This window comes from Leptopilina boulardi, unplaced genomic scaffold (genome assembly GCF_019393585.1).
Source record: "Leptopilina boulardi isolate dan_hultmark-lab unplaced genomic scaffold, ZJU_Lbou_2.1 LbouV2_224, whole genome shotgun sequence".
NCBI lineage: Eukaryota > Metazoa > Arthropoda > Insecta > Hymenoptera > Figitidae > Leptopilina > Leptopilina boulardi.
Window position 1 is genome coordinate 3,525,936 of NW_026137779.1, and position 15,179 is coordinate 3,541,114.

Genomic DNA, 15,179 nt, shown 5'->3' on the forward strand with positions numbered 1-15,179 from the left:
CAATCCCATTCCAAATTTTGATTTTACCTTCATTGCGTTAGTTATTGCGTAAGCAGAAAGCTTTTCACCAACACTAGCGTCTCTTGCAAATAGACGTTGCCAAGCTTTCTCTTGAAGAACTTTATCTGCAGCGTTTCGCGCCCCAATATTTTCCCTATTTTTCGAGTAAGAAATATCGTGCTCTTTGCACGCTGCGTCAAGAGGATTGATTCCTGGATCACCTCTCGATACTCCTTTTGCTACCTTTGTCCCCGGACCACAATATTGGTAGCCAGGAATATGTAATTCAACAGGCAAATTGTTGATAATTCTATTTAAGATACCTCTGCCACGTTTGACATGCTTCTTACAACTGTTTGATTTTTTCTTTATAGGCATGTTTAAATATTCGCTTTGATATTTTGTAGAATAAAATGAAAAAGTATAAAAAACAATACAATATTTCACACATTCTTTATGAAGACAACTTTTAAGACTAATGTGAAAATGTATAAAAGCAAGGTATTTATACAGTTTTCCGTCAGTTCATAGGCAACCACTGACAGCAACAACACATTACAGACGTCACTTTAAAAAAATTGGACAACCTACGCCATTAAAAGCCTTACATGAACTGACACAAAAACTAATAAAAACCTATTTTTTTTAATTTTTTAACTCAGTATATATCAAGATGGAGTTTAAAGAACAGTCTTCTAAACTACCTGTTTTTAATTTTGACACTCTTACTCAAAAGTGTGATAAAAAACAAGAAAAGCGTCATGGGGATTTATTACCAAATAGTGTGCGAGCGATATTTTGTGGACCGTCTAATTGTGGTAAAACAAATGCATTACTTGCACTGTTAATACAACCAAACGGTTTAAGATTTGAAAATATATATATCTACTCAAAATCATTATATCAACCAAAATATAAATTTTTGGAAAGTATCTTGCGATCTGTAGATAGCGTTGAATATTTTGCATTTAATGAGCATGCAGATGTTATAACATCAAACGATGCGCAACCTAATTCAATATTTATATTTGATGATGTAGCTTGTGAGAAACAAGATAATATTAAGGCCTTTTTTGCTATGGGAAGACATAAAGCGGTTGACTGTTTTTATTTATGCCAAACTTACGCGCGAATTCCGAAACATTTAATTCGTGATAATGTTAATTTATTAGTATTATTTAGGCAAGATGAAATGAATCTTCATCACATTTACGATGATCATGTAAATACTGACATGACGTTTACGCAATTTAAAGAAATGTGTAGTTCTTGTTGGAAAAATAAACATGATTTCATAGTTATTGACAAAGATCGTGAATTTAATCAAGGTAGATACAGAAAATGCTTTGATTGTTTTATAAAATTAGAAGATTAATACCATGAAACGACAGTATAATTTTAATCATTGACTAACAACATGCCTTCTGTACAAGTAGAAAATTTAAAACAGCAAAAAAATATTCTTGGAGAAATTGCTAAAGCGAGTGAAGCGATTCGACGGAAACATAGATTACTAAAATTAGGCAGGGAACAAATTGAACAGTCTTTAAATGATACTTTTAAACCAATAGTAACACCTATTCAAAAGTTAGTAGACGATATTGAAATAGTGAAACATATTCATCCAACAAAAGTAGAAACAAAAGATGAATACAAACAAGAATTGAATGAAGAAAATTCTGATTTCATTGATGTAAACAATGATAACGATTTTTATGCAAATTTGCAAATTAAAAATGAAGATAATGATAATGACATTTCATTTAGAACAGCTGATAATAAAAATATTAAATATAACACGTCAAAAGATTTAAGTTCTCCAAAAAATTTTTTAAAAGAAAATATCATAAATGTGTTTACTTGAACTTTTATTTAAAAAGGTACCTGAAAAAAATTTCATCAGCTTGAAAGATCGTGAAAATTATAAAGATATTGTTATTTCCACAAATGCTCATAAAAAATATTTCAAAACGGATGGCGCTATTCGTGACAGAAAGAGTTTAAAATATGTAAATTATATAGACACACATTCTGGTAAAGGTCTAATTCCACATTATATGATTGATCGAAAGGACAAAAATATTGATTATATTTATTGGGATGATCCTAATGAATTAGTCGATCGTTTAAGATTAATTTTAGCCTCTAAAGCTGCTGGAAATCCTAGCCATAATAATGAGATATTATCAATTATTGAAGAATTACGGGAAGCTAGATTTATTTATTAATCATTAACATATTCAATTTTATATCATTTGCAAGATGAGCATCGATATATTCGGTCGTCAGTTTAGGAGTGCAGAAACTCCAAATCGCGGTCCTCCAGGACTTGGTTTTAAACTTACACCAAACGGAGATTTTAATATAGAAAATAAAAAATTATGTAACGTGACGGATCCTGAGAGTAACGGTGATGCAGTGAATATGAATACAGTAAACAAATTTATAGAAACTAAAGAAAACGCCATCTATGATGTAATAGAATCTTTAAGAACTGACAATAATGTAAGAATTTCAACATTAGAAGATACTACAACAAGATATTTTGAAAATCTTAAAACGCATATTGAAGAAAAGTTGTTATCTATGAAAGAGAGTATTTCTCGATTAGACAGCAGATTACAAACACCAGTAGGAAATCCAGATTTATAAAAATGGAAAATGAAAAACTACAGTTGGTGAAAGAGTTACACAAACCAGCGAGAAAAAATTATAAACGAAGAAATGTCGACATTCGGGGTATCGACGAGACGTGGCAAGCTGATCTCGTTGAAATGCAATCATATGAGCGCCAAAATAAAGGCTACAAATATATGTTAACCATCATCGATGTATTCTCCAAATTTGCCTGGGCTGTTCCAGTAAAGTCCAAGAAAGGTGAAGATGTGTCTGCGGCAATGAAATCTGTTTTAAGTAAAAAACGAGTACCGAAAAATTTACAAGTAGATAAAGGAAAAGAATTTTATAATTCACATTTTGTAAATCTTATGAAAAATTATAATATTCATATGTACTCTACTTATAGCAATTTGAAAACATCAATTTGTGAACGGTTTAATCGTACTTTAAAAAATAAAATGTGGATGCAATTCAGTTTGCACGGTAATTACAAGTGGATAGATATATTATCTAATTTAATATCTTCTTACAATAATACTAAACATCAAACTATATAAATGTAACTGCACAAAATAAAAAACAATTATTAATTAATATTTACAAAAAGAAAAATTTTTCTGTAATAAAGAAAAAATTCAAATTTAATGTAGGAGATAAAGTGCGTATAAGTAAATTTAAGCATGTTTTTGAAAAAGGATATACTCCGAATTGGACTACAGAAATTTTTACTGTTAGTCATATAAAAAATACAGAACCCATAACTTACCTTCTTAAAGATTACCAAGAAAATCCAATTAGTGGTAGCTTTTATGAGCAGGAACTTTCAAAAGTTAAATATTCAAATATTTATTTAGTAGAAAAAATACTTAAAAAACAAGGTAAAAAATTATTTGTAAAATGGGTATGCTTTGATAATACTCATAATAGTTGGATAAATGATTCAGATTTATAATGTATTTTAATAAAATTTTATAAATAAAGGAAGGTTAAAAAAATAAAAAAGCTGATTTTTCATTACTTCACATTTATTTTTCCTCTTCTCACATTTTTTTTACAGTAATAGTTCTTCATACAATTGTAAGTCACTACATAAACATTGCCATTCTAATTTGTCAGGTGAAATTCTGAACAGAAGATCCTTATCTATATCCCTCAATTCAAAACAACATATTGTTGTCTAATCAAAAATTTCTTGAAAAAATTCTAAAAAATGATTCGAAAACTTATAATCACTATACATTAATGAATAAATACAATAATCGTCAAGTATATATTTTTTTAAAAATTTTTAAATCTGATTTCAAATACGGCAAAGCAAATGCTTCAGATAGATTACAATAATCTATTATAGCTAACATTAATTTATCGTAATCATCATCGTTCCATAGATTTAAATTCAAATCAATTAGTTTTTCACGAATCAAGTACAATATATCTGTATTATGTAATGACGTCATCTCACATATCATCTCACACATCAAGCTCACTTATTTCTTTGCTGCCTGCCTCTACACAAGTTGTTTATATTACACTATGTCCAATGCTACCAACTCTCCGAATAACTTCACAAATAGTTGTTGACAAATGTTTCAGATTAAAAGTAACTATATCAACAAATAAAGTCTTAAATTCTAAACTGGATGAAAAGTTATTTTTTCTTTCAAGTCTTATCATTAACGCTTTATAATTTTTTTTAATAAAAACTTCAATTTCTTTTGCATTTAAAACATGTCTATAAAATAAAATTTCCACAATAGATTTTACAATTAACTTGTACACTTCTTTTAAACGCATAGAAAATAAATATTCAAGTCACTGATCAACACATGGAATAAGATTCTCAAAAATTTTAAAAGCTACTTCTTTAAAAATAAACGGGTAATAAAACTGTCTGTCTCTTCTATCCTCTAGTGCCACTGCATTTTCTCCATATATAATTCTAAATCGTAGGTGAAAATTACCGCATTTCATTTCTCGAGGAGTTTCTTCACCATTAAAATATGCTCCTATAATCCTAATATGATGTTTCAAAATTTTCCAATCTTCAAAATCAAAAGAAATATTACTTCGCGGATGACTTGACACAAATTTTACAACATTAATTAATTCTCCAGTTGTTGAAAATTCGGCTCCTGTTGTCAGTTGTTTTGTGAAAGATGAATTCAGGTTGAATGAATTTGAGAAAATTAGATGATTTTTTGGCACACAATCCATTTTAAACTTTTTTCAGAGTTCGACAAATTCAATAAAATTATGAGGCCCTCCCAAGTATTTAATAGCCAATTTTTGCTGTGCCGTTAATTCTTTTAAATATGGTAATAAAGTGTCGTCTTCACTAATCACATCCGCAATTCTCTTCGGTAAAAACGCTTGAAACTGCTTTTCAAATTCGACGACAACCCTGAGTCCAAATCTGGTTTGCACATTCGAAACGTTGTACAATTGATTCTCTCCCAATTCACTTAATTTCTTTGTTGGAAGAAAGCTTTTTGCTTTACCAGCACTGTTTAATTTAGCGAAGCTCATTTTTACTTATATTTAATTTTTCAAAATCTCTTACTAAACGACGAGAAATTTGTACACTTTCAATGCTGTGTTTTATTCCTTGAATTTCCTTCAAAAGACTGTTTATTCGAAAATGCAACTCTTCTCTTTTAACACTGTTTGGCATTTGAATCGTTTTCAAAATTTAATTCAAGACTGATTAAAAAACCCATGGAGAACACTGCTTATATACCGAAAAATTTCTCATCAAATTCCAACATGATGAGATAATAATTATTATTAACAAAAGCAATTCCTATATCAATCATCATAAATTATAAAAACCAATGGTAGATTAAACAAATTACGTTATGTAATCTACTTTAGACCTGAAAGGGCTATTTTTTAACAAAAATTCTACGAATAAAACAAAAAACCAGGAAGTTATAAACTTGTCAACATATTGTTTATATTAAATCTAATCGCGATAATGTCAAATAATATTTAAGACGTCAAGGCAGGAAATACCAAACATTTTTTACAGTTGCGTAATATTGCGCAATCATAATATTCGACAAAAATGTCGGTAATGTCGGTAACAGATTCCTACTATCCAGAACGCCCACAGCCTATCTACTGTCATGATTTTACAGTATTATTTCGATTCACTTTTAATTTTTATATTCACCTGCAATGTGAATATTCAGAATATTCAAATATCTCCGTGAAAACCTTTTTAAATGACCAATGTCCCCAGAGCTTCCGCCGAGTCGGCAGCGCACACGAACAAGGCGTCGTCTGCAAAGCCGACGATCACCGCACCTTCGGGCAGGTCCATTCTCAGGAAGTCATCGTATGATACATTCCATAAAAATGGTCCTACCCTCGAGCCTTGAGGGGCCCCACGCTGAATCTCTTCCTTGAGAATGCAGGTGTCTCCCTCGTAAATAACCCATCTGTCGCTTAGATAATTATCCATTATCCGCAACAGGTAGGGCGGTATACCCTTCTTCTTTTAGGTCGATAAGTAAGATTATTTTTCTATCAGCAAGTTGTAGAGCCTGTGGAAGATTTTTTTTTTCTCAGCCAGATATCTGTAGTTTAGTGGTTAGGGTTTTTAGCTAGCGCGCGGCGGACGTAGGTTCAATCCCCAGCACCCCACAATATGTTTTCAAAAGTTCTTGCTCAACAAGCATGCAGTGCTTGATTCAATGTGAAACAAAGCATCAAAGCAGAGCAAGAATGTTTGTATATTATTTATTTTATTTTTATTCCCAGATAGTAAATTTTATTTATTGATAATAATAATAAAGATCTATCTATCTATCTATTATTATTATTATTATTATTATTAATATTTTTTTTTTTTTTTTTTTGCTTAGGGACTATTGGGAAATCTGTATACAGATACCTTGGCTTCCGCATGCCAAGGTTATGTGGGGTTGGTAAAAAAAGGAGAACAATAAACAAAATAAGCTGGCGAACTACTACCAGCCCCGACCCACTAAAATCCCGTCAACCCTTCTTGGGAGCCCTTTTATCCACCCTCGGTACTGTCGTGAAGACTTTTGCCTTCGAGGGTGGCGCTCCAACTCTGTCACAAAAGCTACTTCGTCCATTCCTGCGGACATCCTGCGTTATCAATTTTAAAATAAAACTATAATCAGTGTCAGGCGGAATCAAAAGCACGCCAGAAAAGAAAACAATAAAAAGTCAATAAATAAAATAAAAGTAAAATAAACAAAAGTCAAAAAAATAAAATTGTAAAAAGACAGATGAACAAACAAAATATAACATAAAACTGTAAAAAGACTAAAATAAATAAATAAACAGAAAATTGTAAAAGGACAGTAAAAAACAAAATAAATAAACAAATAAAAAAAACTGTAAACTGTTAATTACGCCTTTTTGCGGCCATCGAGATCCTTTCTCATCATAACAGAGATGATAAAGGTCTCGATGAGCCGCCAGTTTTCCAGGGACTGGATCATCAGCGCTACCATGTTCTCCGGTGTAACTGTAGCGTTTACACCGGTGAGAATGGCCTGCCTCTCCAAGTCCCATCGACTGCAGGCGAAGAGGGTGTGCTCTGCGTTGTCCACAGGGAACTGGCAGTAAGCACACTCCTCGCTGTCTATCTTTTTAAAGCGCTGCAGGTACGAATTAAAACATCCGTGACCTGTCAGCGCTTGTGTCAAATAGTAGGAGACCTCTCCATGGTTCCTACTTAACCAAGTGGCGAGTGTCGGTATAAGGCGATAAGTCCATCGACCTTTTACCTCCCCGTCCTATCTTTGTTGCCATTTTTCGACGAGCCTGTGCTTCGGTTCGAAGCGGATTGTCCTTGCTGGGTCGATCTTCCTCTTCAGAGGAATTCGCCTCTTTGAGAAGGAGGATAATTTCCTCCCTCTCAAGCGCCAAAAGATCTGCTGGCGGGACACTTGCAAGGACCTGCACAGCGCTCGTAGATACTGTCCGATAAGCAGAGGCGATACGTGAAGTAATGCACCTCTGCGCGGACAGCATCTTTTTACAGATGGTTGAACATCTGTTTGTTCTCAGGGAGGGAGCCCACGCTGGTGCTGCGTATAGCAGCTTAGCGTGGGCGACACTCGCCACCAGTGTCCTTTTCTTCTCACGGGGGCCTCCAACATTTGGCATCACCCGTGTTAATTTAGCCGCACATTCGATCGCCTTGTTTGACGCCGTAGCCATGTGGTGATGGAAGTTTAACCTTCCATCCAGTTCCACATCAAGGTACTTTATCTGTCTCCTCCACTTGACCTCGAATTCGTCTATCACGATTCGTGGGGATTTATAACCTCGTCTGTCTGTGACCAGCAATGCTTCGGTCTTTTCCAGGGCCATTTGAAGACCTCTAGTTTCCAGCCAGCATTTTGCTAGCCGCAGACATTCGTTCACCAATGTCCCCAGAGCTTCCGCCGAGTCGGCAGCGCACACGAACAAGGCGTCGTCCGCAAAGCCGACGATCACCGCACCTTCGGGCAGGTTCATTCTCAGGAAGTCATCATAAGATACATTCCATAAAAAATGGTCCTACCCTCGAGCCTTGAGGGGCCCCACGCTGCATCTCTTCCTTGAGAATGCAGGTGTCTCCCTCGTAAATAACCCACCTGTCGCTTAGATAATTATCCATTATCCGCAACAGGTAGGGCGGTATACCCTTCTGTATCATCGACTCGATGAGATCTTCCCATCTCGCGGAATTAAACGCGTTCCGTATGTCTATTGCTACCAACGCGCAGAAGCTCTTCTTTTTATCTGGTCCCAATTTGTTTTTCCCTTCTCTGGCGAGGTCCACAACTGCCTTTACGGCATCAACTGTGGACCGACCTTTGCGGATCCAAATTGGTTATCGGATAGACTATTCTCTCCGGTCATGTGAGATTGCATTCTCTGCAGAACCATGTCCTCTAGAAGTTTGCCCATCGTATCCAACAGGCATATAGGCCTGTAGGATGAGACCTTATCTAGAGGTTTGTCTCCCTTTCTTAGGAGGACCAGCCTTTGCCTCTTCCAGTCTGGAAAGAACTCTCCTCTCTCTAGGCAGCGATTGAAGATGTCCAGCAAAATCTGGGGGGAAGCAACAATCACCTCTTTTAGGATCTTGTTGCTTATCCCATCGATTCCAGGCGCCTTGCCTGTCTTCAATCTTCTACCTGCTGCTTCCAATTCTTCAAGAGTAAAGAGTTCTTCCTCTGTGATTATGCAAGAACTCCAGTCCTTCCTAAGCCTCGTTACTAATTTCTTAGTAACGATTTTAAAAGCCAGACCCCATGGGTCCTTCTCGACGTCCTCGATTAGGTCCTTCCAGCTACGGCGTCGCGACGCGCGGATCTCTTTGCTGAGGTTCTTTTTGGCCTCCTTGTTTGCTTCCTTGAGCAAAGGATCTCCCTTAGATCGGGTATATGTCCTTCTTGCTCTGAAACATGCCTTTCGCAAGGAGGCCAACCATTCTGACCACCAGTGCAAGGATCTCTTCTTGGGGAATGTGCCATTGCGACGCGGCATTGACGCATCGCAGGCGGTGACGATTATATTTCTCACCGCCCTCACTTCCCCATCAAGACTGTTCGGCCTCCTTACCCAGCCCAACTCTTGAATTAAGCGGGCTTCTAGAAGGGACTGGCCGAACTTCTCCTTGTCGAATCTCTTAGTGTTCCACGAGGGGCTTTTTCGACTAGGAGCTTCCTGTCTTCTGCCTCCTCGTGTGTCTCCCACTGAGACTGAGAACTCGATGTACTGGTGGTCACTTGCGGTATAATCCTCAGAGACCCGCCAGTCGCATATGCGGCTAAATATTTTGGAGGATGCGATCGTTAGATCTATAATGGATCCGATCGCATCCCTCCGAAACGTCTATGTTTTCCCCCGGTTTACAACCACTAGGTCGTTCCTGGAGATCATTTCGCCGGTCAGAATTCTTCTTTTATCGAGCCTTGTCTCGCCCCACTCTGGAGACTTTGCATTAAAGTCGCCAATGACGAGAACATCCAACTTGGATTGACGAAGGCTCGATTCGAGGTCCTGTATGTCGGATTCGAAGTCTGTCAGTGGATCATTTGGCGAGAAGTAGCAGCTATACATACGTATCTTAGCCACCTCCACCCAAACAAATCCACTGCTTGTCTCCAGGAACTTGTCAACCCGCAATTCTGGGTTGCACACCTTGATGGCGGCTCTCTTCGCCTTGTCCTGATACCAGGGAGCGAGATCGCTTCCTCGATACTGCTCACTGCAGAACAGGATATCGATCTCATTTTCCCTGGCTGTTTGCATCAGGAGGACCTGTGCATCCTTACTTGTATGCAGGTTGACCTGAAGAAGCTTTAAGGATTTGCCCTTTTAAGCTTCTCCAGTTCCTCCCTGTAAACCGGGCAGGAAATTCTTCCACTTACATGGTCCGTTTCGGTCTTCTCCAAGTCGGCACATGTCAAGCACTTGGGATGTTGCACCGGACAGCTCTTCGCGAAATGGCCCTCCCCACCGCACTTTTGACAGTTATTAGTCCTGTCGCGGCCTTTGCAGGTTCGAGTTGCGTGTCCATAGACAAGGCACCTGTGACACCTTGTCACTTCCAGATGCGTACGAATTGGTGCGTTTATCTAGCCAATTCGTACTTTTCCCATCTTCAAAAGAGCATCAGTATCCGTCATCCTCGGACGTGAATTCGTCGAGATCCTTTACCTCGATGGTCCTTCTATTAACAAGAGCCGTAACCTCAGCCTTGTCGAGCAAAGCAGAGGTCAGAGCTCCTGCAAACTTGGAGGTCTCTCCCCCTTTCTTAACTACTAGAAGAACCTCCTTCTTTAGAGTTCTTCTAATCCTCAGGACCTCGGTACCAGACTCTTCTGGCCTCACTGCAGTTTTCATTATATAAAGGATTTCGGCGTAGGACTCTGGGTTCTTCGCCGATATCTTCACTGCCTCCGTGATCCTGAGCCTAGAAGGGCGACTCTGAAGCTCTTTATTTTTTTCTTTTCTAGAAGCTTTTTTCTTTTTTGCCTCCTTATATTTAAAAATGTATTAATTAATGAAAGATTAATTTTTAAATATTTTATTTTTTGTAAAAGATTGTGGCCTTTACAAAATGGTTTTTAAAGTTGAAATAAAATTTTTTTAAAATTAATATTAATAATAAATAATAATAGTAATAAAATTGACTAAATAGACAGAAAAAAATGCTTGTAATATATTTATTAGTGACAATTTGTAAAATTTAATTATTTTCAAAATGTTGAATTACAATTCTTTAAAAATTCGTTTTTTTTAAATTTTACTAAAATTAATTAAAAATTAATTATTTTTGAAAATTCAATTATTTTGAAAAGAATTGAATTAAAATATTTTTTAAAATCTAATTTTTTTAAATACCTACTTTAAATAAAACAATTTTAAATACATACAAAAAAAATATATTAAACTTTTTCTTGTCTTTAACAATACTAATATAATTGTTTATTAATAAATAAAAAAATTTTAAAATTAATTTTCGAAAATTTGTGAATTTTTAATTAATAGATAATAATTTAAAAAATAATTAATTTTATAATAACCTTTTTACATGACCTTCAGTCATGATTTTACAGTATTATTTCGATTCACTTTTAATTTTTATATTCACCTGCAATGTGAATATTCAGAATATTCAAATATCTCCGTGAAAACCTTTTTAAATGAGCCCGCCCTTTTAGGTCGATAAGTAAGATTATTTTTCTATCAGCAAGTTGTAGAGCCTGTGGAAGATTTTTTTTTCTCAGCCAGATATCTGTAGTGTAGTGGTTAGGGTTTTTAGCTAGCGCGCGGCGAACGTAGGTTCAATCCCCAGCACCCCACAATTTGTTTTCAAAAGTTCTTGCTCAACAAGCATGCAGTGCTTGATTCAATGTGAAACAAAGCATCAAAGCAGAGCAAGAATGTTTGTATATTATTTATTTTATTTTTATTCCCAGATAGTAAATTTTATTTATTGATAATAATAATAAAGATCTATCTATCTATCTATCTATCTATTATTATTATTATTATTATTATTAATATTATTATTAATAATAATAATAATAATAATAATATTAATACTTCTTAAATATTATTTTTGTATTTTTTACAGGTATTTCCGTCCAACATTTCCTGAAAAATTAATTTAAATTTTCAGGAAATGTTCGTCACAAAAATTGACTGAATATTTAAATTACATTTTCATTCAACTTTCGCTATAAATTTTTAATGAATATTTAATTTAAATGTTCAGTCAATTTTCGCGACGAACATTTCCTGAAAATTTCATTTAAATTTTTACTCAATTTTTGCGACGAACATTTCCTGAAAATTTCATTAAAATTTTTAGTCAACTTTTACGCCAAATATTTATTTTGGTGGAACATTTAAATCTTTATGCAATTTTCATTAAACTTTGCAATTAAATATTCCCAAGATTTCAAGGAAATCTTTACGAAATTTTTAGTAAAGATTGGCTGCTGTGGGGGTGAGACTCTAACTCAGAAGGTGTATTGGAAAGCACAATTTCTTTTCTTTTTAGATGAATTGCAGTAATATTATTTGATTTTTAATTGAATAATTTTTAATTTTTATAAACTGCCGTCTGCCAACTGAAAATTCCTATATGAAATCTTATATTGTTTCCTTTATATAATTCTATGTGAAATCTTAAATATAAATATTTCAGAATGTTTCAGAATGTTTCAAATCAATCATATATATGATCTCACGTGAGGATTTTCAATATTATTTCATGTCAGATTATTTGTAATAATTTTTTATTCAAGAATCGAAAAAAGATTTGATGTATGATTTGATATAGGAAAATTTCTGGTTAAGGATTGAGCAATGAATTTTGGTATGTTTTTTAGTGAGAAAACACGAAGAAAATTGAGATAAGAAATTGAAGGAAAAAATGTGACCAGAAAAAATTGTAGGATTTCACATAGGAATTTACATAATTTATTACCTAAGAATAAGTTTATAAGAATTTACATCGAATCCTACTTCAAATCATGTCTCAATTTCCTATATGATTTTTCATAGGATCCTATATAGTTTCTTACATGACACATCACAGAAAAAAACTGTACTCATTTTTGCTGCTTATCATTTTGAGTAAATTATCAAAATGAGTAAACGGCAAACTTCACGTTACTCAAAATGAAACTGGTTAGTATCAAATGTCAGGTTATGCTAGATAAAATTGTTTACCACTATTATGTTGGTACTAACTGTGAACTATTTCATAGTGCGCCATCTGAGGATGAAAGAACAAAGTAATTCAAACGTAATAAACCAAAATTATAAAATACAATTTATGTCTCTAAAATTTTTTATAAATATTAAATAAAAAAAAATTATTAGCATTGCAGTTAAAGTTAAAATATTCAAAATATTATTAAAGTTTTTATTTTCTATCGAAAAAAAATTTTATCACATTATTATTAAAGTTGTTCATAATAATAATAATAATAATAATAATAATAATAATAATAATTATTATTATTATTATTCATATTATAATATTATATTAATAATATTAATAATTATGAGTTAATTTAATTATATAATAATATAAATTTATTTTTATTTTAAATATATTATACATAAGAATTTTTAAATAATAAAAACTCAATTTTATAATATTATAATATTTTAAAATAATCATTTCTTTTATTACAAAAAAAGCAAAGCTTTTCGTCCATTGACGATGGATTTTTTTCAAATAAAAAAAGAACAACTTCTACTAAAAATTAAAGATCCAAAGAAAAACTACATCAATCACATATACTTAATTTATAATTTTTTATCAGTTTATTGATCACAAAACAGTGATTTTAAGAATTAAAATTTATTTGATAAAATTTTTAAAGATAAATTTTTTTTATTTATTAATTAATGTGAAAAAAATTTAACACATTATCATTTTGTTTCGTAAACAATATTTTACTTTTAATTTTTTTAAATAAGGCGCCATTACCTTTGGTTTTTAGACAATAGCGCTTTCTTTCTCTACTTCATGTTAACGCAGTTGGTATTACTGCCTGTCGTTTCATATGTTTCTTAACCTAAAACTTGATTTATTTTATTTTATAAATAATAATAAATTGACTTTAAGAATTAAAGTCTTTTTAGTTTAAAAGTGTTTATTTATGAAAAACAATTGTTTTAGTACTATTTTAAATTAAATAATCATTTGTTATTTATCTATAATTCATAGTTAAACATTTACTCAAAATAAAACTGACGTTGTTCATTTTGATATTTTTTCACTGAAAACTCAAAATGAATCAGAGCGTTATCATTTTTGCTGCATATCAAAATGAGTATGATTTCGTACTCATTTTGAGTACAGTTTTTTTCTGTGATAGGATTTTATGTGGATTTTAATATATGAATTTATGTGAGATCCTATATAAGATCCTATATGAGAATTTTCAGTAGGGTACTTCAAATTTGTATTTATTATTTTATAGTAAGCTAGTTTAGAAAAACATCAAGTTGATTAGAATAGTGATAGAAGGCAATAGAAGATTATAGACCAGAGATTAAAAGTTATACAATTTTTCTATCACTTTCTATCTCGGAGATAAAAAGATATAAAACGAGATCAGTTTTCTATCTCTTTACTTCCAGCAGAATATCAATAATAAAAAATTTACATTATTAAAAAATAGGGTAAAAACAACCCCCATTATGATTAAATATAAAAAAATCAAGAAAAGAAGCAGGCGCAAAGCGCCTACATCTAGGGTTTCGTGACTTTTTAAATTCAGATCAAAAGTTATTTGTATATAATAAATAATTTAAAATTACATTATTTGTGAATTGCTATGGTTGCTATGGTAATAGATGTTATGGAAACGGTTTCCATGGTAATGGTTGCTATGGAAATGATTGCTATGGTAATGGTTGTCATGGAAACGGTTGCTACGGCAACTGCTGCTATGGAAACGGTTGCTATGGAAACGGTTGCCATGGAAACAGTTGCCATGGAAACCATACGAGTGTACAACGGACGGCTTTCGGCCCTGGGCCACGAAACCCTAAAAATTAAGAATATGACAACTTTTCTGTTCGCCTTTTTTCCTACGAATATATACAAACATTATCTTTTATTATAAACCCTATCAAACTCCATATTCGGCATGACGCGCTTGTAAGGGGAAGTTTTAGGGATTCGAGCGCATCATACCGAATATGGATTTTAGTAGGGTGTAGTAAAAGAGAATTTTCGGATACATTTTTAGGAAAAAAGGAGAACAGAATAGTCGTCAAATTGAGCAATATATTGCCTCGTATACGATATATGTGTTAGGGGTGGTTTTAGGGGTTCGAGCGCTTTATACCGAATATAGATTTTGGTAAGGTGTAGTAAAAGACAATTTTTTGATATATGTATTTTTAGGAAAAAGGCGAACAGAAAAATCTTGAAATTGATTTTAATTTTTTTTTGTTCGGCGAACGTTCTGAATTTTTGGCTCATACTACGCATCCATATACAGTTTTTGAAAATTCACCTATACTTTTTCTAATTATTTCCTGTTGGATCT